Source organism: Sapajus apella, unplaced genomic scaffold, assembly GCF_009761245.1.
Source record: "Sapajus apella isolate SASKATOON/1434 unplaced genomic scaffold, GSC_monkey_1.0 scaffold30, whole genome shotgun sequence".
NCBI lineage: Eukaryota > Metazoa > Chordata > Mammalia > Primates > Cebidae > Sapajus > Sapajus apella.
In genome coordinates this window covers 6,372,715-6,394,698 of record NW_022436970.1, presented here as the reverse complement: position 1 = coordinate 6,394,698, position 21,984 = coordinate 6,372,715, and positions in this window count along the sequence as shown.

Sequence of the window (21,984 nt, the reverse complement as noted above, 5' to 3'; positions counted from 1 at the left end):
TGTATTCTGGCTTATACATTCTGTAAATGTTGACTATTATCACCACTGCTATTATTATTAACAATAAAGTTGTTAGTTGTTATCCTCGTGAGAAACAAACCCTTCTTTTGCCTTTCTTTGGCTTCCCTGTCTTCCAAAGGGTAAGACACACCAGGGAAGGCACAGGACACAGGAGCGGACAGAAGGTAACAGGAGAAGGTGATCATGATGAGCACTGGGAAGAGGCTGCAGTAGCCTGACCCGCCTGCTTATTTTATTTCCCCAAGAACCTGCAGGAGTTTCAACTACTGCTTTTGTGGTTCATTGACATTTCATTAAAGATAATGTTTTGGGGTGTTTTTTTTTTGGCTTTGGTTTTTGGTTTTGTTTCACTGCTGGTGTTCACCAATTGAGGGGAGGCAAGAGGTTTTGCTTCCATACCATCGGCATTTTCTGAAACTTTCCTAAGCCACTGTACTTTGTTCTTCTGGTCTCTTGGTCTCTTAAATCCATAATACTTTCTCTCTCCTTTTTTCTGAATGAGATGTTGTTCGCTGTTGTCTGATATTTTTTAGATCTTAAGAGCAGCATCTTTGCTTTCTTTACTAATGACTCAGGGTTAAAGCTTCAACCATAACCCAAAGTATTACTCAGTCCGTATTCAGATCCTCGTAGCATTTTGAAACATATGTGTGATATTTTGTCTCCATATTGTAATATTCAAAATTCAAACTGAAATACAAATAATTCCAGCTGAAGAGGCAGGTGATATTTAGCCAGAAAAGTGACAGAACAGAAGTGGTATTTAAAGAGATTAATCTGCAAACATATGCAGGAGGGATTAGGTTACAGAACAAGCTGAATTTGCCAAAGATGGTTCCACACCATAGATTCAAGCCATTTTGGTCTCTGGCTCTGTCTGGTTTAGAAAACCAAGATGCCCTGTGGTTTATCCATTGTCAATTAAAATATTTTAGCGATTATGAGAGAAGCCTTTGTCAAGGCTTTCCTTAGCTGTACAATCCTGGATATTCTGTATAAATAGGAGGAACCGTTAAGAAGTGTATATCTTTCTTAGAAACTATATAAGATGAGTGGAGACCAATTTTGAGAAGGACAACAAACCGCAACTCTTGAAACTTTTTTTTTTTTTTAGATGGAATCTTGCTCTGTTGCCCAGGCTTACTGCAACCTCCACCTCCAAAGCCTCAAGTGATTCTTAGGTCTCAGCCTCCCAAATACTTGGGACCACAGATGTGTGTCACCATGCACAGCTGATTTTTTGTATTTTTGGTAAGGACAGGGTTTTGCCATGTTGTCCCGGCTGGTCTCAAACTCCTAAGCTCAAGTGATCTGCCTGCCTTGGCTTCCCGAAGTGCTAGGATTACAGGCATGAGTCTGAGAGCCCAGCCATGCAATTTTTGAATCTTAATAAAAAAAGTACCAACTTTTACAAGTGATCAGTTTGGAAAGGGGGTAAATAGGAATCAATGCTATGTCACTTTACTGTGTCATACTAATGAAATTCCAACATTTTTTCCCCTCTTACAGGCAAACCAATTAGAATCATTAATATTCATCTGCATGTTATACTTTTAAAATAATTACTGGCTTAGGAAAAGGAAATGTCATTTTTAATTACAGAATAACATTAAGTCATTAGAAAAAGATATTTTATTATTTAATGCATTATTTTGTATATGGAAGGACTAAATGCAACAGAAAGTGATAGAAATGCACATATAAAATATATAATATTCTGAGTCTATTAATTTAGGACTAAAACAAATAATTAAAATCTTTGTTGTTCATCAACTTTCTCTGCTTTTATATAAAGAGTGGTCTCTTCTCAGTCTGAACGATTATGAAATAAAATGTAAGAAAATCTCTTGATCTACCTGATAATAGGGATATTTTAAATAAAGCACATATTTCACTATGATGTATGAATATCAGATGTGGCTTCTTACTAATGTAATAATAATTATAATTAGGTCTCAAGATAAAAGCTCAAGAGATCAAGGCTAAGTAGGGCCCTTATTAACTTAAAAATTCACTGTTACTCCTGAATTAAACATAAATGATCAACTGTTACAGGAGTAAGTTCTCACCACTCTGCCAAATAGCATAAAAAATCACCTCATTTGTGATTGACAGTCCAGTGAAATCTATTTACATTATGAAATAAGGACATGCATCTGCAATTTAAACAAGTAGCCCTTTATGGCTTTAGAGAATACCTGAGTTACATTCATTTCAGAATAATGTTTTGGGACCATGTTTCATCAAACCCTTTCATTGTCCCTTCGACATACCCCCAGCTTCCTCTCACCATGTCATGGGGGTAAAGTACAAATATTTCTTGACTTTTAATGGGGTCATGTTCTGTACCAATAAACCCACTGCAAGTTGAAACTATCATTCAGTTGAAATTGCACTTAATACACCTAACCTACAAAAATGTTCTCAGAACACTTTCATTAGTCTACAGTTGGGCAGAATCATCTGGCAACATGGTACACAGCAGAGTACTTGTTATATTCTCTTGATCATGCAGCTGATTGGAAGCTGTAGCTCCTTGCAGCTGCCCAGCATGGTGAGAGAATATCCTGCTACACATTGCTGGCCCTGGAAAAGCTAGCCTATACTTCAAAACTGTTTTCTACTGAGTGCTTATTGCTTTTGCACCATTGTAAAGTCAAAACATTTAAAGCTAAAACACTGTAAGTCAGGAACTGTCTGTATTAAAGAGAACAAAATATATTTTCCTTAGTTTTTCCTTTAAAAAATGGTTGTGCCAGATTGCATTTAAATAATTCTACATCATAAAATATCTCAGACACATAAAATCTAAAAAGAATATTGTTAACAATTGTTTGCCTATCATAAACCTTGAAAGATGAAGCTGTACAAATATAATAAAGGTCTTGGAGTTAATCTCTGGTAGCATTTCCATCACTCACAACCAGAGACTTGATTTTGGTAATGCAACTTTACATATTTATTATATATAAATGCAACAATTAGAAGTACTGTTTTACGTCATTTAAAGTTATATACAAAAATATCTTATCATGTATATCCTTGTGTAGTTGATTTATTTTTTATTTAATATTGTGTTTGTGTGATTTAGTACCTTTAGTTTGTTCAATTCACTGAATATGACACTTCACTCTATTACCACTCCCTAATTTATTTATCCATGTTCCTGCTGATTGACACTTTGGTCCAGATATTCCCTAGTAGATACAGTATCACTGTGCACATTCTAATATACATTTTTGCCTACTTATGTGAAAATTTCTTCAACGTATTTCATCCACTCTAAAACACAATTAAAAAAATATTTAAACACTTCTAAAACTGAAGTCTCCTCATTTCTGGGCTCTAACAATAATAATTGGATGTGAATTTTCAGTAGAATGGATGACCCAAAAAGGTATTAAGATCTTCAATTCTTCCAGATATCAAAAAAATTGCTTATTATGCATTTATATGAATCTGCTCTGCCATTAAAGTATATGAGAGTTCTGCTTGCCCCATATATTCCTCAACACGTGGTATGGTCAGACATATCCATTGGCTTGTGGATATGAAATTTCAACTCACTGTCATTTTTACACATATTTACTATTCTCGGCCTTTTCTTTGAGTTTCATCTTAAATCTTCTTTCTTCTTCCTTTTTAAAAAGATGTCTACTGTTTCTTATTGATATCCTCTGTGGCAACATATATTAACAGAAACAAAGTTTTATGGCCTGTAATTTTGCTTTAAAACAGCTGTTAAGCCAATTTATACTGTTTTTGTTTTCATTTGCTTTGGTTTGATTTGTGGGTCTTCATTCTGTTGTGGACACTGTTTTCTTTCTGGTTGGTTTGAATTTATTTATTGGCATGTTTAACATAACTTGTCTAGGTTTGACTTACTAATTCTGAAAATCTTGGACTTTTTATAATTTTGAATAAAAAATCTGTCTTCTAACAACTCTAGAAAAAATGTAATTGCTTTCTCTTCAATTATTACTTCTTCCTCATTCTTTCCATCCCATTCCCTGGGAACTGTAATTGGGTATTTTCATTCTATACTTCATTTTTCTTTGACTTCTTTTTTCATATTTCACCTTTCACTCTCTATTTCCCTTTGTTTCAGTGCTTATAGAATAGATGTCTTTATGTACTATATTCTGAGTGACTTCATCAGATAAAATTTTTCGTTCACTCATTTTTCTTTCAATTCTTTAAACAATATGTTGTTTAATCCATCCATTGTACTTTCAATTTCAAGGGCTTATTTCCAAAAAATTATGCTTCTTTTCAAATTTGCCTATTCCATTTTCTCCTTATCATTTTTTTCTAATGTTTTTATTTTCTTGTCACTTCCTATTATCCTAAATATCAATTGTTTTATAATCAGTTATCTAATTATCTGGAGTTCTTGAGAGACCTAATTCTGTAGTTAATGGCTTCTGCTTTTCCTTACTAATTTGATTATTTTCCCATGTCTTATGTGATTTTAGAATAGGAGCTTATATTCATCCCAGTATTATCACTGAGCAGTTTGGTGTATCTGAACTGGCCATGGTAGAATGAAGGTCAAGTGGCTACCACTTAACTATGAGGGGCTCCTATACTCAGGTACCCAAGGACACCTAACCCATTGAACCCATGACAAATTTAAGTTTATTGGTAAAATCTCAAGATCAAACAATATGAAGACTAAGTGGAAATCTCAAATTCATGGACTAGAATAAGATTTAATTTTATATTTGAAGAAGCAAGGATTCCTAGTCTGGTTGACAGAACTGTAGAAAAAGATATTCACCATAGTAAGGGATGATCCTGAGTAATACTCCTCAAGCTGATGTAGATTTTTCTTTATAAAATTGGAATTCCGTTGATTTTGTGGAATAATAACTAAATAATTATAAAACCCTGAGTGAATTTGTTTTAACAAATACAATTAGGCCAATTTTTATTTGACCCAAATAACAATTTTTTTCCATTTAAAACTTAGATTTAATATAAAGTTTTTTAAAAGATTGATGACTTTTGAAGTTTAGAGTGATGTTTATATGTTCTCACAAAATATTAACACATTAAATTCTTTTTTAATAGCTTCATGTTATTTACATGTGAAAAATCTAAAAACCAACTAAACAAGATATGTAGATCTAAAACGGGAAGGAAATAAGCTACCAATATAAAAATCATAATGTGAAAATACCCTTCCGTACACCATTTACAAAGGACTTCAAGGTACTTTTAAAAAGTAGTAACTTTTTAGTATCACATTTCAGGGGAATGAGAAAGATCCACTGATTTTATGCATGATTTTGAATTTTAAAAAATTTACATCCAGAGGGTACATGTGCAGATTTGTTACATGGGTATATTACATGTCACTAAGACTTGGTGTACAACTGATGCCATCACCAAGAGAGTGAGCATAGTACTTCAAAGATATTGAACCCATGTTCCCCTCCCCATACTCCCCCTTCAAGCAGTCCCCAGTGTGCACATGTTCCCTTCTTTGTGTCCACATACATTCAATGTTTAGCTCACACATATAAGTAAAAACAAGTGATATGTGGTTCTCTCTTCCATTTTTAATTCATGGTGCTGCAATGAACATGCTTTCCTTCTTTTTTATGGCTGTGTACTATTCCATGGTATATATACATCACATTTTCTTCATCCAGTTCACCATTAATGAACATATTGGTTGACTCCATGTCTTCACTATCATAAACAGTGCTGTAATTAACATACTAGTTGTATTAGCATGTTCTCACACTGCTACAAAGACATAGCCAAGGCAGGATAACATATCAAGGAAAGAGGTTTATTTGACTCATGGTTCTGCATGGCCAGGGAGGCCTCAGGAAACATACAATCACAGCAGAAGGTGAGAGTGAAGCAAAGCACGTCTTACGTGCCAGCAGGTGAGGGAGAGAGAATGAGCAAAGGCAGAAGAGCCTCCTAGGAAACCATCAGATCTCCTAAGAACTCACTCCCTATCATGAGAACAGCATGGGGCAAACCACCCCTATAATCCAATCACCTCCCACCAGGTCCTGCCCTTCACACATAGGGATTATGGGGATTATATTCAAAATGAAAATAGGGTAGGGACAAAGAACCAAACCATGCCACTAGTGAATGCATCTTTTAGGTAGAAATATTTACTTTAATTTCAGTATATACCTGTTAGTGGAACTGCTGGGTTGAATGTTAGTTTTGTTTTAAGTTCTTTCAGAAATATCCACACTACTTTCCACAGTGGCTGAACAAATTTACATTCCTACAAAGAGTGTATATGTATTCTCTTTTCTCCAGGGCTTTTGACCTGTATAGTGACACAAAGGTGTTTTCTGAATTTCCCAAATTTGCATGTGGTTGACCTCTCTAGCAAGATTGGGAAAATTTTTGTGGACTATATCCTTAAACATGCTTTCCAAGTTACTTGCTCTCCCTCCTTCAGTTTCTGGAATGCCAATGAGTCATAGATTTGGTCACTTTACATAATCTCATAATCCTGAGAGGTTTAATTGAAAATTAACTTTTCAATTTTTTCTCTGTGTTATTTTAAAGGAGTGGTGTTAAAGCTCTTTTATTTTCCTTAGCATGGTCTATGCTGTAGTTGTAATTAATACTTGCAACTGCATTTTGAAATTCTGTGGTGAACTTTTCATTTCCAGAGGTTCCATTTCTTTCTTTCTTAAAATGACTGTGTCGTCTTTCAACTCTTGGATGATTTTACTGTTTTCCTTGGATTGGGTTTCAACCTTCTCTTGTACCTCAGTGAGTTGCCTTTCCATCCAGATGCTGAATGCTATGTCTGACATTTGAGCCATTTCACTCTGGTTAGAATCAATTGCCAAAGAAGCAAGTATGATGGTTTATTGCTAAGCACATACACTGGATTTTAGAGTTGCCAGAGCTCTCACACTGTTTTTATTTTCCATCTATGTGGGCTGATGATTCTTCATCCTTTGAAGTATCTGTCCTTTGGATGAGGCTTTTTGCTTTTGTGCTCTTCATTGCCCTTGAGGCTTTGATTGTGGTGTAATTTAGGTATAGTTGAACAGCTTCATCACTGGATGCTTTCAGGGCTCAAGGTTCAGCTCTGCACTCATGGGCTGTGTGATTTAACCTTAGGAGATTGGGAATGGGCACTTTGTTCTTTGGTCATTTGAAGTCAAGCCCCATCTGGGCTGGAGGGTTCGAGGTTTTCCCTAAACACTAGCAACGGCCCTCCATAGGGGATGACAGAGGGGCCACTGGCATAGGTGCTCTGGTGTGGATGCTCAAGGTACCATTGGTGGGAGGCTTCCTGGCTGGGGTGGCTGGACTGTTGCGGCACTCCAGAAAAGGTGGCAGTGCATCTCAGGTGATAGTCATTCTGCTGGAGGGCTGCAATTCTTTATACAAAAGCCTGACCCAAATATAACTGCAAAAACGAATGTATTTTGGTTACAAGGAAAGAAGTGATTTTAAAACTGAGAAATCCATGTTTGAATCATACTGTTGAAGCAATAATTCATATTTCTAAAGCAAAGGTAATATTTTTAAAATTACAGAGAATATTAACTTCTTACAATAGGTTTCAATATATATCTGCAGTCCTAAAGAAAATAAAGAAGAAAAATAGAATCATATTTATATTCTGAACTTTAAAGAGGATCTATATTTTTACTTCTTATAATTCATACATCTGTCAAAAAGAAAGCATAGTTGATTTTAAGCATATCAATCTAAATTTTGTTTGAAAATGACAATACTATGTTTTTTTGTTGTTGTTGTTTTTTGTTTTTTTTTCTGAGACGGAGTTTCGCTCTTGTTACCCAGGCTGGAGTGCAATGGCGCGATCTCGGCTCACGGCAACCTCCGCCTCGTGGATTCAGGCAATTTTCCTGCCTCAGTCTCCCGAATAGCTTGGATTACAGGCATGCGCCACCATGCCCAGCTATTTTTTTTTATTTTTAGTAGATACAGGGTTTCACCGTGTTGACCAGGATTGTCTCGATCTCTTGACCTCATAATCCACCCGTCTCGGCCTCCCAAAGTGCTGGGATTACAGGCGTGAGCCACCGCGCCTGGACAATACTATGTTTTATTTATTAAATGTTGGCTTACAGATATTTTTTACAGTTCTACACAGATATCAGAAATTTGAATAATATAGACTATGGTGTGGTTCCCTTTGGGAGTAGAATAAAATAGGAGTAAGCATTTGAGATCACTATTTTTATTATGTTTGTGGTTATGTTGACTTATTGATGCCCTTCATTTTATCTTCATAAAAATTTAGATCTGTATCAAACTTCCCTTCCATATAGAAACAAATGTACAAATGTATGTATCTACGTTTCCAAGGAATGTTTCTATAAAACCGTAACTCCATTCATTAGTTTTACCCAATATAATAAAATGGAAAGATTGAGTATGAAGGATCTGAGAAAAGTATAGTATGACTTCAAATTCTAGCTCTATTACTTAAGCTGTGCAGTCCTCAACAAGCCATTTAACCAAGCTGGATTTCACTTATTTAGTTTGTAATTTGGGGATAATATTTGGATCTCACTGAAGGGATTACTGTGACAACAACTGGGACACAGCACTAATTTAATGTTGGCTATTTTTATTCAAAAAAAGTAAAGCTTGGTAGAATTGAACTAATAGAATGAATGAATAAATAATTTTCTGAGGGATGGCCATCACATTTCTGAATAACCATCTTTTTTAACAACTAGATAATTTACCAAAATCTTGTTCTTTGAGGTTTTTCCTCTTTCAGTAATAGAAGAAAGCTTATAGTCAAAAGTGTTGCTGAGAAGGGGGGAGAGGCGGGGGAGAGTAAGGATATGAGCATTCACAAAAGAGATAAAAAGAAATATACCTCCGACATTACTTTTCACAGATGACCAGCCCAGGGTAGCTTCAGAGGCCACTCTGTTCTGCTGTTCAGATGAAATTGCACAAAATAACAGGCAGCCCAATCACTCTCTGCTTTTGTGTGTAATTTTACTTAGTCTCCTTGCAAATAACTAGTTTATTTTTACTCTACGGAGATTGGATTTGGAGAGAGAGATGCAAGTTAAGTGGTTGTATACTTTTTTTTTTCCTATTTTCTCCTTAAGTGGTAACAGCACAGTTTTAAGATCCTAAAAGTTGTGTTTGCTTCACTCTAGAGAAAAGTTACTCCCAACTTTAATCATTAATTACTAGAAACATTTTTTTTGACACATATATGTTAAGACTTTAAAAAGATGAAGAACAACTTACTGTTGACTTGTCACAGACATAGAAGAGATAAATCAATAGTCAGTGGTAAGTTGTTTTTGGAAATACTGTTCCATCCTAAATTCTCATCAGTGAATACATATACTTTTACCTTTTTTTTTTTTTTTTTTTTAGACACAGCCTCACTTTGTTGCCAGGCTGCAGTGCAGTGGCACTATCTCGGCTGAATGTAAGCTCCGCTTCCTGGGTTTAAGCGATTCTTGTGCCTCAGCCTCCCAAGTAGCCAGAATTACAGATGTGCACAACTATGCCCAGCTAATTTTGGTATTTTTAGTAAAGACAGAGTTACAACATGTTGGCCAGGCTGGTCTCCACCTGCCTAGGTCTCCTAAAGTGTTGGGAATACAGGCATGAGCCACGTCACCCAGACCACATATGCTTTAAAAGATCTCAAAGGAAGAGTAAAGATTAAAGTTTTAGCATTTCCATTTAATGAACTGCTGCAATTTTTTACAATTATGCAATTATTTGCTTTTGCAATTATGCTGCAGCTTTTTAAATGAGTTAATGCTATTTATCAATGTGGAGGAAACACCAATACACTTTTCAGTAAAAAAGCAAGTTACTGAATAACACCTATAATAAAATATCATTTTGGTCAAGCATATGCAACATACACATACAAAATATTTCTATGTGTATGTACAAATGTTAACTCAGGATTGATTAAAAAGTTAAACTAAGACCTGAAGCAATAGAAATTTCAGAAGAAAAGATAGGAAACATGTTTTTGAACACTGGCCTAGGCAATAAATTTATGATTAAGACCCCAAAACCAGATGTAACAAAAACAAAAATAAATAAATGAGGCTTAAATAAACTAAGAGGCTTCTGCAAAGCAAAAGAAAGAATCAACAAAGTAAATGGACAACCTACAGATTTAGAGAAAACAATTGCAAGCAATACATCCAACAAAGGATTACTATCCAGAATCTAGTATTTGGTGCAAAAGTTCTTCTGACTTTTGTCATTAAAAGCAATGGCAAGAGACAGGGCTGGGCGCATCCCCACCTGGAACAGGCAGCCAGCTCACAGAGTTGAGGACTTCACTGCTCCGAATCAGATCCTCTGATTACCTCATCCCTCCTGCAACCCATGGTCCATGAGAGCCCCACCAGACCGAGAGGAGCCATGGGTTGTCGATGCAAATCTGAGGGACGGCTGCTGCCTGGTGCAACAAGTTGTTAACATGGACCCAGGCAGAAGTTTGGACTAGTGCCAGCAGAACCGAATACCCGTCCCACAGAAAGAGGCAGACTTGAAAGCAGGGAAATAGGCTATAAGCCTGGCAGGCCCCAACCCCACAAAACTCAAACTGAAGCCTGCGCCCTAGAGAGCTTGGCAGAGAATACACCAGTTTGACCCCAACCAAGAAGACTGAGCTCAGGGAAAGAGAGTAGCCATTGGGAAGGCAGGGCTAATCTCACCTGCAAACAAACTCCAGAAGACCACCCACCCAGCAACCTGACTGAATCCAAGGCCGCCCAGGAGCCCCTCCACAGGCCAAAAAAGATATAGCTCCAACCGCAACAGAAAGGACAACCATTCAGAGATTTCTCCTGAAATCACCAACTTCAAAGATCAAAGGGAAATAAATTCACTAAGATGAGAAGAAACAAGCGCAAAAAGGATGAAACCATCAAAGACCAAAACACTTCTTCACCTCCTAGGGATTACAACTCCTCACCATCAAGAGAACAAAACAAGACAGAAAATGAGTTTGATGAACGGACAGAAGCAGGCTTCAGAAGGTGGGTAATAACAAACTTCTCAGAGTTAAAAGAACATGTTCTAACCCAATGCAAAGAAACTAAGAACATTGAAAAAAGGTTAGATGAAATGCTAGCTAGAATAACCAGCTTAGAGAAGAACATAAATGACTCGATGGAGCTGAAAAACACAGCACGAGAACTTCCTGAGGCATACACAACTTTCAACATCCAAATTGATCAAGCAGAAGAAAAGATATCAGATATTGAAGATCAAATCAATGAAATAAAATGAGAAAGCAACGTTAGAGAAAAAAGAGTGAAAAGAAATGAACGAAGCCTCCAAGAACTATGAGATTATGTGAAAAGACATAATCTACACTTGATTGGCATACCAGAATGTGAGGGGGAGAATCAATCCAAGTTGGAAAACACTCTTCAGGATATTATCCAAGAGAACTACCCCAACCTAACAAAGCAGGCCAACATTCAAATCCAGGAAATACAGAGAACACCACAAAGATACTCCTCAAGAAGAGCAACTCTAAGGCACATAATTGTCAGATTCACCAGGGTTGAAATGAAGGAAAAAATCCTAATGGCAGCCAGAGAGAAAGGTCGAGTCACCCACAAAGGAAAGACCATCAGATTCACAGCGGATCTCTTGGCAGAAATCCTACAAGCCTGAAGGGAGTGGGGGCCAATATTCAACATCCTTAAAGAAAATAACTTTCAACCCAGAATTTCATATCTGGCCAAACTAAGCTTCATAAGTGAAGAAGAAATAATATCCTTTAGAGACAAGCAATTGCTGAGAGGTTTCATTGCTACAAGACCTGCCTTACAAGAACTCCTTAAGGAAGTACTAAACATGGAAAGGAACAACCAGTACCAGCCACCCCAAAAACATACCAAATGGTAAAGAACAATGATGTAACGAAGAAACCATGTCAACTAATGGGCAAAACAACCAGCCAGTAACAAAATGGCACGATGAAATTCAAACATAATAATATTAACATTGAATGTAAATGGCCTAAATGTTCCAATCAAAAGACACAGGCTGGCAAACTGGATAAAAAGTCAACAACCATTGGTATGCTATATTCAGGAGACTCAACTAATGTGCAAAGACTCACACAGACTCAAAATAAAGGGATGCAGGAAGATTTACCAAGCAAATGGAGACCAAAAAAGTAGGGGTAGCAATCCTAGTCTCTGATAAAATGGACTTTAAACCAACAAAGATCAAAAGACACCAAGAAGGGCATTACATAATTGTAAAACAATCAATGGAACAAGAAGAATTAACTCTACTAAATATATATGCATCCAATGCAGGAACACCCAGATACATAATGCAAGTTCTTAATGACCTACAAAGAACTTAGACTCCCACAAAATAATAGTGGGAGACTTTAACATTCTACTGACAATATTGGAGAGATCAACGAGACAGAAAGTCAACAAGGATATCCAGAACTTGAACACAGATCTGGACCAAGCAAACCTAAGAAACATTTACAGAACACTCCACCCCAAATCCACAGAATACACATTCTTCTCACCACATCGCACTTACTCTAAAATTGACCACATAATTGGAAGTAAATCACTCCTGAGAAAATGCAAAAGACAGGAAACCATAACAAATAGTCTCTCAGACCACAGTGCCATCAAATTAGAACTCAGGATTAAGAAAAGCACTCAAAACTGCACAATCACATGGAAACTGAACAACTTGCTCCTGAATGATGAATGGATAAACAATGAAATGAAGGCAGAAATAAAAGTGTTCTTTGAAACCAATGAGAATGAAGACACAACATACCAAAATCTAGGGGACACATTTAAAGCAGTGTCTAGAGGGAATTTTATAGGAATAAATGCCCACATGAGAAACAAGAAGAAATCTAAAATCAATACCCTATCACCTATATTGAAAGAGGTAGAGGAGCAAGATCAAACAAACGCAAAAGCTAGCAGAAGACAAGAAATAACTAAGATCAGAGTGGAACCAAAGGAGATAGAGACACAAAAAGCCCTTCAAAAAAATCAATAAATCCAGGAGCTGGTTTTTTAAAAGATCAACAAAATAGACAGCTAGCTAGACTAATAAAAAAGAGAGAAGAATCAAATAGATGCAATAAAAAATGATAAAGTGGAGCTCACCACCGATTCCTCAGAAATACAAACTACCATCAGAGATTACTACAAACAGCTCTATGCACATAAACCAGTAAATCTGGAAGAAGTGGATACATTCCTGGACTCTTGCACACTCCCAAGGCTAAGCCAGGAAGAAGCTGCAACCCTGAAAAGACCAATAACAAGGTCTGAAGTCGACGTAGTAATTAATAGCCCACCAACCTAAAAAAGTCCAGGTCCAGGTTGCTTCACAGCCAAATTCTACCAGACATACAAAGAGGAGCTAATACCATTTCTATTGAAACTATTCCAAACAATACAAAAAGTGGGAATCCTCCCTAACACTTTGTATGAGACCAACATCATCCCGATACCAAAACCTGGCAGAGACACAACTGAAAAAGAAAACTATAGGCCAATATCCATAATGAACATTGATACAAAAATCTTCAATAAAATACTGGCAAATCGATTGTAACTGTACATCAAAAGCTTATTCATCATGATCAAGTAGGCTTCTTCCTGGGGATACAAGGCGGGTTCAACATACTCAAATCTATAAATGTAATCCATCACATAAACAGAACCAAAGACAAAAACCACATGATTATCTCAAAAGATGCAGAGAAGACCTTCAACAAAATTCAACAGCCCTTTATGCTAAAAACTCTCAATAAACTAGGTATTGGTGGAATGTATCTCAAAATAATAAAACCTATTTACGACAAACCCACAGCCGGTATCATACTGAATGGGCAAAATCTGGAAGCATTCCCTTTGAAATCTGGCATTAGAGAAGGATGCCCTCTCTCACCAATCCTATTCAATATAGTATTGGAAGTTCTAGCTACAGCAATTAGGCAAGAAAAAGAAATAAAGGACATTCAATTAGGAAAAGAAGAAGTCAAACTGTCCCTATTTGAAGATGACATGATCTTATATTTAGAAGACCCCATTGTCTCAGCCCAAAACCTCCTTAAGCTGATAAGCAACTTTGGCAAAGTCTCAGGATACAAAATAAATGTACAGAAATCACAAGCATTCCTATACACCAACAACAGACAAACAGCCAAATCATGAGCAAACTCCCATTTACTATAGCTACAAAGAGAATAAAATACCTAGGAATACAACTAACAAAGCATGCAAAAAATCTCTTCAAGGAGAACTACAAACCACTGACTAAGGAAATAAGAGAGGACACAAACAGATAGAAAAACATTCCATGTTCATGGTTAGAAAGAATCAATATCATGAAACTGGCCATGCCCCAAAGTAATTTATAGCTTCAGTGCTATCCTCCATCAAGCTACCATTGACCTTCTTCACAGAACTGGAAAAAACCACTTCAAACTTCATATGGAACCAAAAGAGAGCCTGCAAAACCAAGACTATCCTGAGCAAAAAGAACAAAGCTGGAGGCATCATGCTGCCTAACTTCAAACTATACTGCAAGGTTACAGTAATCAAAATAGCATGGTACTTGTACCAAAACAGAGATATAGACCAATGGAACAAAACAGAGGCCTGGGAAGCAACACTGCACGTATACAACCATCTGATCCTTGACAAACCTCACAAAAACAAGCAATGGGGAAAGGAGTCCCTGTTTAATAAATGGTGTTGGGAAAACTGGCTAGCCATATGCAGGGAGCTGAAACTGGACCCCTTCCTTACACCTTTTACAAAAATTAACTCCAGATGAATTAAAGATTTAAACATAAGAACTAACACCATAAAAGCCCTAGAAGAAAACATAGGTAACACCTTTCAGGACATAGGCACAGGCAAGGACTTCATTAATAAAACACTAAAAACAATTGCAACAAAAGCCAAAATAGACAATGGGATGCAATTAAACTTAAGAGCTTCTACACAGCAAAAGAAACAATGATTAGAGTGAACCGGCAACCAACAGAATGGGAAACTTTTTTGCAATCTACCTATCTGACAAAGGGCTAATATCCAGAATATACAAAGAACTAAAGGAGATTTACAAGAAAAAAAACTAACATACCCACTCAAAAATGGGCAAAGGATATAAATACACACTTTTCAAAAGAAGACATACATGTGGCCAACAAACATATGAGAAAATGCTCATCATTGGTCGTTAGAGAAATGCAAATCAAAACCACATTGAAATACCATCTCATGTCAGTTAGAATGGTGATCGTTAAAAAATCTGGAGACAACAGATACTGGAGAGGATGTGGAGAAATACGAACACTTTTACACTGTTGATGGGAGTGTAAATTAGTTCAACCATTATGGAAGATAGTGTGGTGATTCCTCAAGGATCTAGAAATAGAAATTCCATTTGACCCAGCAATTCCATTACTGGGTATATACCCAAAGGATTATGAATTGCTCTATTATAAAGACACATACACAAGCAAGTTTGCTGTGTTGCTGTTTAGGATAGCAAAGACCAGGAACCAACTCAAATGCCCACCAATGATAGAATGGATAAAGAAAATGTGGCACATATACACCATGGAATACTATGCAGTCATAAAAATGATGAGTTTGTGTCCTTTGTAGAGACATAGATGAATCTAGAAACCATCATTCTCAGCAAACTGACACAAGAACAGAAAACCAAACAACACATATTTCACTCATAGACAGGTGATGAACAATGAGAACACTTGGGCACAGGGAAAGGAACAACACTCACTGGGCCAGGTGAGGGTGTGGAGGGGAAGGGAGGGACAGTGGGGGGGGCAGGGAGGATGGGGAGGGATAACACTCGGAGAAATGCCTAATGTTGGCGATGGCGGGGGGTTTGGGGGGGGTGCTGGTGAATGGAGACAGGAAACCACCATAGCGTGTATATACCTATGCAACAATCCTGCAGGATGCAGAATGTGCACCTGTACCCCAGAGCCCAAAGTACAATTAAAAAAAAAAGAATTTATTTATTATTATACTTTTGGATAGCTGATCTAAAGTTTATAGCAATAAAAAACACACAAGCCTCAAAGTTTCTAAGAACTAGCAAAAAAGACTATCAATAAACAATTTTTTTAAAAAAAGGGGCTAATTAGTAGCCATATTTTTCATTAGAGGAAATTTATTCCTTTGGGAAATAGTAACATAAAACTGTCTTCAGATCTCTGGGTAGAAAATTAGCTGTAATGGAAAGAATGAAGGGATCGTCTGGGCTCTTTTTATGTCTGGAAATCAATGAAGTCTTATTTTTAAAAATTACATGAATAAAATGAATTAAAGGTTTTTAACAGTGGATCTTCAGAAAAAAAAAATGAAAATAGTAAACTCTCATTACAGTATTACAATTCACTCAGCGATTATCTATAGACTTTTTTTTGATTTAACCAGAATCTTACCATCTAAAACACAGCATGAAATAAATGGGCCATCAGCTGAGGCCCAGAAATCTTATGGGTTCTGACAACAGCTGTGATAATGACACTACTTATAGAAACTGAGACCTCATTATCTCTAAAAAACAGTATCTGAGGCCGGGTGCAGTGGTTACGCCTGTAATCCCAGCACTTTGGGAGTCCGAGGCAGGTGGATCATGAGGTCAGGATATGGAGACCATTCTGGTCATGGTGAAACCCATCTCTACTAAAATACAAAAAATTAGGCTGGCATGGTGGCGCATGCCTGTAGTCCCAGCTACTCAGGAGGCTGAGACAGGGGAATCACTTGAATCCAGGAGACAGAGGTTGCAGTGAGCCGAGATCGTGCCACTGCACTCCAGCCTGGCGAAATAGCAAGACTCCATCTCTAAATAAATAAATAAATAAATAAATAAATAAATAAAATTAATGGCAAAAACCGCAGGTACTTTTGCACCAAACCTATACAAGGAACTCAAATCAGCAAGAAAAAATCAATAATCTCGTTGAGAAGTGGGCAGATGAGATAAATAGACATTTTAAAAAAGATATACAAATGTCCACCAAACTGATGAAAAAACGCTCAACATCAATAATCACCAGAAAAATGCACATTAAAACCACAATGAGATATCATCCTATCCCAGTCAGAATGGCCATTATTAAAAAGCCAAAAATCTGTAGATGTTGGTATGGATGCAGTAAAAACTGTAGCCTTACACAGTGTTGGTGGGAATGTAAACTAGCATAATCTTTATGGAAAACAGTATGGAGATTTCTAAAAGATCTAAGTTAATCCACCATTCAATATAGCAATCCCACTACTGGGTATCCACCCAAAGAAAATGAAGGCATTTTATCCATAAGACCTGCATGCATATGTTTATCACAGCGCAATACACAATTGCAAAGATAAGGAATCAACCTGAGTGCCCATCAACTGATGAGTGAATAAAGAAAATGTGAGATGCAATGGAATACTACAGACCCATACAACTTAGATGGAACTGTAGGCCGTTATCCTAAGTGAAGTAACTCAGAAACAGAAAGTCAAATACCACATGTTCTTACTTATAAGTTGGGGGATAAGCTATAGGTATGCAGGGGCGTACAGAGGAGTACAATGAACACTGGAGACTCAGAAGGAAGGAGGATGGGAACGGAGTGAGTGATGAAAAGTGATTTACTGGGTACAATGTATACTATTCAGGTGACAGGTCCTGAAAGTTTAGACTTAAAGTCCAGACTTCACCATGATGCAATTCATCATGAATTGCAAGGTATGAACTCTAAACTACTTGTACCCCTAAATTTACTGAAAAAAAATTTCAGGTGTAAATTTATCAAAATATATGTTTACTTCATTAAAAAGTTCTGAAGTGAAACATATTACACTTAACGCAGAACTTTTCTTTTTCTCTAGGAAAAAGAAGTAGCTTTAGCTTTAACTGTTATGTTTGTATATTATAACATACCTTTGGTTAAAAAATGCCTTTTTAATCTTACTTTTGTAATTTAAACATGAAAAGTTTCAGTACATAGTTATATCATTATGTATCTCATGATTCATTAAAACGGGCGTATCTAATAAATAGATTTTCATAATTACCTATAATAAACAAAGAGTCCTTTCTATGTGATTTCAAAATAATTATTTATTCCAAAAATTAAAAACATCCATTTACAAGAAAATTGTTTTAAGAAAGTAAATATGACTGGCAGGTTCTTTATCTTTTATCAACATTTTTATTCTCTGAGATTTAGAATGAATCATCTAAAGATTAAAGTAAAGCAAAAATTGCTTTTCTGAGATCAAAGGAAAAAAGAAAGGAGTGGAAGTTCAAGACTAGCCTTGCCAAGATTGTGAAACCTCATTTCTACTAAAAAATACAAAAATTAGCCAGGCATGGAGGTGTGCACCTATAATCCCAGCTACTCAGTAGGCTGAGGCAGAGACCTGCTTGAACCTAGGAGGCAGAGGTTGCAGTGAGGTGAGATCACACCACAACACTTTAGTCTGGGTGATAGAGTGAGATTCCATCTCAAAAAAAAAAAAAAGAGGATATACTAAAATACTTTATTCTAATAACCCAATAGGACCTAATGTCCATGAATTTATTCAAATTCATTTGCAAAAATATTACTTTCAGTGTTAACTCACTCTTGGTATCATAGTTTCTCCTAGCTGTGCAAAGTTATGTTTGCTTTTATTTGCCCTGAATTTACCTAGAAAGAGCAAGATGTTACACAGACACAAGAATTATGCCTTTCTATGAATAAAGCACCACTATATTTAAATTTGTATTTAATGTAGCTTATAAGTGTTGAGAATTTGAGTAAAAATATGCCCAATGATAAAATTAACTCCTGTTGGTAAAGTATAGGAGCAACTACAGAAATAGAACAGTGATAAAATTAACTCCTGTTGGTAAGATAGCAGGGTAACTGTAGAAATAGAGCAGTATATTTCTCAATGTTGCTTATCAGTTTGACTATCAGCTAATCAAGGACAGGGACATGATTTTTCATTCAAACACATTATTTAACTCAGGCTAGATACTCAATAAAGTACAAATCCTCTTATCAATAACTGACTCAGATTTTTTTCCCCATCTTTAATCTCTATGTATTCAAGAGTTTACTCCATTTATTCATGCTTATTTTGTAGATAACTCTTCTGATGCTATAGCTGCAAAAATGTAGTAAACTACACATTTGATACGATTGACTCCTGCTTGGATCCTTGGGCATAAAACTCATTAACAAAACATGGCTATATAACTTAGATAATTCACTTCTATAATATGTAAAAACAAAAATGTTGCTAAATTAATAACTCCTGAATTTTAGGTGCTTCCTGAAGTGGCTGAATTGTGAATCACATTTTCTATTCCCCGTGGTAAGACTCAGAGAATGCTTTCATTTACTCTACTAGGCTTGGAAACTATTTCTAAGCCATTCCAGAAAAGAAGCTGATACAGTTTGGAATATTTGTCCCTTACAAATTTTATTTTGAAATGTGACCCCCAGGGTTGAAGGTGAAGCCTGGTGAGAAGTGTTGGGGTCATGGGGCCAGATTCTTCATGAATGAAGTCGTGCTCTTCCCGTGGTAAGGAGTTCAGACGAGATCCTGTTGTTAGACAGACTGGAACCTCCTTCCTCTCTCTTTCTTGCTCCCTTTCCTTTTGCCCTGTCACAAGCCTGCTCCCTTCTTGCTTTCAGGCATCAGTAAAAGCTTCCTGGGTCTCATCAGAAGCCAAGCAGATACGGGTACTGTCTGTACAGTCAGCAAAACTATGAGCCAAAAGGCCACCTTTATTTATAAATTACTCAGTCTCAGATATTCCTTTGCAGTAACACAAAATAGATTAATACTAAAGTCTTTCTCAGTTTTTGGTGACATATCTTTTGTAAAGTAAACTAAAATTGTTTCTCCTCTCCACCCCACTAATCATGTCCAGTCTTAAGACAAATCAGAATGGCACTCTCCCTTCCTTCCCTTGTGTCCTACTTTTCTTCTTCCAGAACTACCACACTTCAGCTTGGACCCAGGAAATGTAATTTAACATAGAAGGTAATTTGCACTTTGCCCTTGAGGTTTACCAGGCTCCCAGCCTATTATTACTTTATGATTAAATTTGTCTTTGAAAGGAGTCCAAATGTTAGTGCAATTCTTTTCCAAATAATGTCTTCATAGGGCTTCAAGGGATAGCTTAAATGCAAAACAAATTTAAGGCTTTGTGATTTCTCAATTTATCCTTATAAAAAGTTATCAAATATGCATATTTTATGATGTTTCAGTAATATAAAATATATTTATTTCATCTCTGAAATAAATTAGTATGAGAAAAATTTTTTCCTGATGATTTTATTTGGCCCCAAATAAATTCACATGTGCCTTCTTCATCTAAACAAAGTTACAAATGTGAAAATGAGAAGGGAATTTCTATGTCTGTTGTATCAAAAGTCATAAACATGTGCTGTCATCAGAAGAAATGGACAAGTTCCCCATTCCAGATTGCCTGCAGGTTAACATACGTACCAGGAAATGAAGGGTTCTGGCCTTAAAATCAAATAAGTTAACAACCCACTACTTTTGTTAGTTCAAAACGAATTTGAAGACACTCAAATGTACATTTGTACATTTAGAAAAACATTTGGAATTAAAATCTGTAAACTTTCCTTCCAGCTTAAAAAAACCAACAACAAAAAACAGGTGACAGCCTTTTCTCTAAGATTTGGAACAAGACAAGGATGCCCACTCCCACCACTCCTATTTAACACGGTAATGGAAGTTCTAGCCACAGCAATCAGGCCAAAGAAAGAAATAAAAGGCATCCAAATTGAAAAAGAGGAAGTCAAATAATCCCTATTTGCAAATGACAGAAACTTACATTTAGAAAACTTTAAGACTTAATCAAAAAAATTTTGGACCTGAGAAACAAATTCAAAATTGCAGGATAAAAAATCAATATACAAAAGTCAGTAATGTTTCTATGCATTAACAAACTAGCTGAAAAAAGAATTAAGAAGGCAATCCCATTTATAATCAGTATGAACAGACATACCTAGGAATAAGTTTAACTAAAAATGTGAAAGTCTTATGGCAAGAAAGCTACAAAACACTAATGAAAGAAATTGGACACAAATAGATATTCTATGCTCATCAGTCAGAAGAATTAATATTGTTAAAATAACCATACTATCTAAAGCAACGTACAGACAGAATGCCATCCTTATTAAAATACCAATGCCATTTTTCAAAGAGAGAGAAAAAACATTCTAAAATTTGTGTCAAACCAGAAAATAACCTGAATAGCCAAAACAACCCTGAGCAAAAAGAAAAAAGTTGAAGGCATGATCCTATCTGACTTCAAATGTATTCCAAAGCTATAATAACCAAAGCAGCACAATACTGGTACAAAAACAGGTACATAGACCCATGGAACATAATAGAAATCCCAGAAGTAAATCCATGTATTTACAGCCAGCTGATCTTCTACAAAGGCACCAAAAAGATACACTGGAGAAATAACATTCTTTTCAATTAATGGTGCTGGGAAAACTTGATATCCATATGGAGAAGAAGGAAACTAGCCCTCTTCTCTCTCACCATCTACACAAACAAACTAAAAATGGATTAAAGATGTCAAAGTAAGACCTGAAGATTTTAAAACCACTAGAAGAAAACAAGAAAACATTTCAGGATATTGGTCCAGGCAAATGTTTTATTGCTAAGACTGCAAAGCATAGGCAATAAAAACAAAAATAAACAAATAATACTATATTAAACAAAAAATCTTCTACACGGAAAAGGAAATAATCAACAGAGTGAAGGATAACCTACTGAATGGGAAAGAATATGTGCAAACAATTCATCAAACAAGCGACTAATGTCTGCAATCTACAAGGAACTCAAACAATTCAACAGCAAACAACCTCATTAAAAATGGGTAAAAGATATGATGAATAGATAT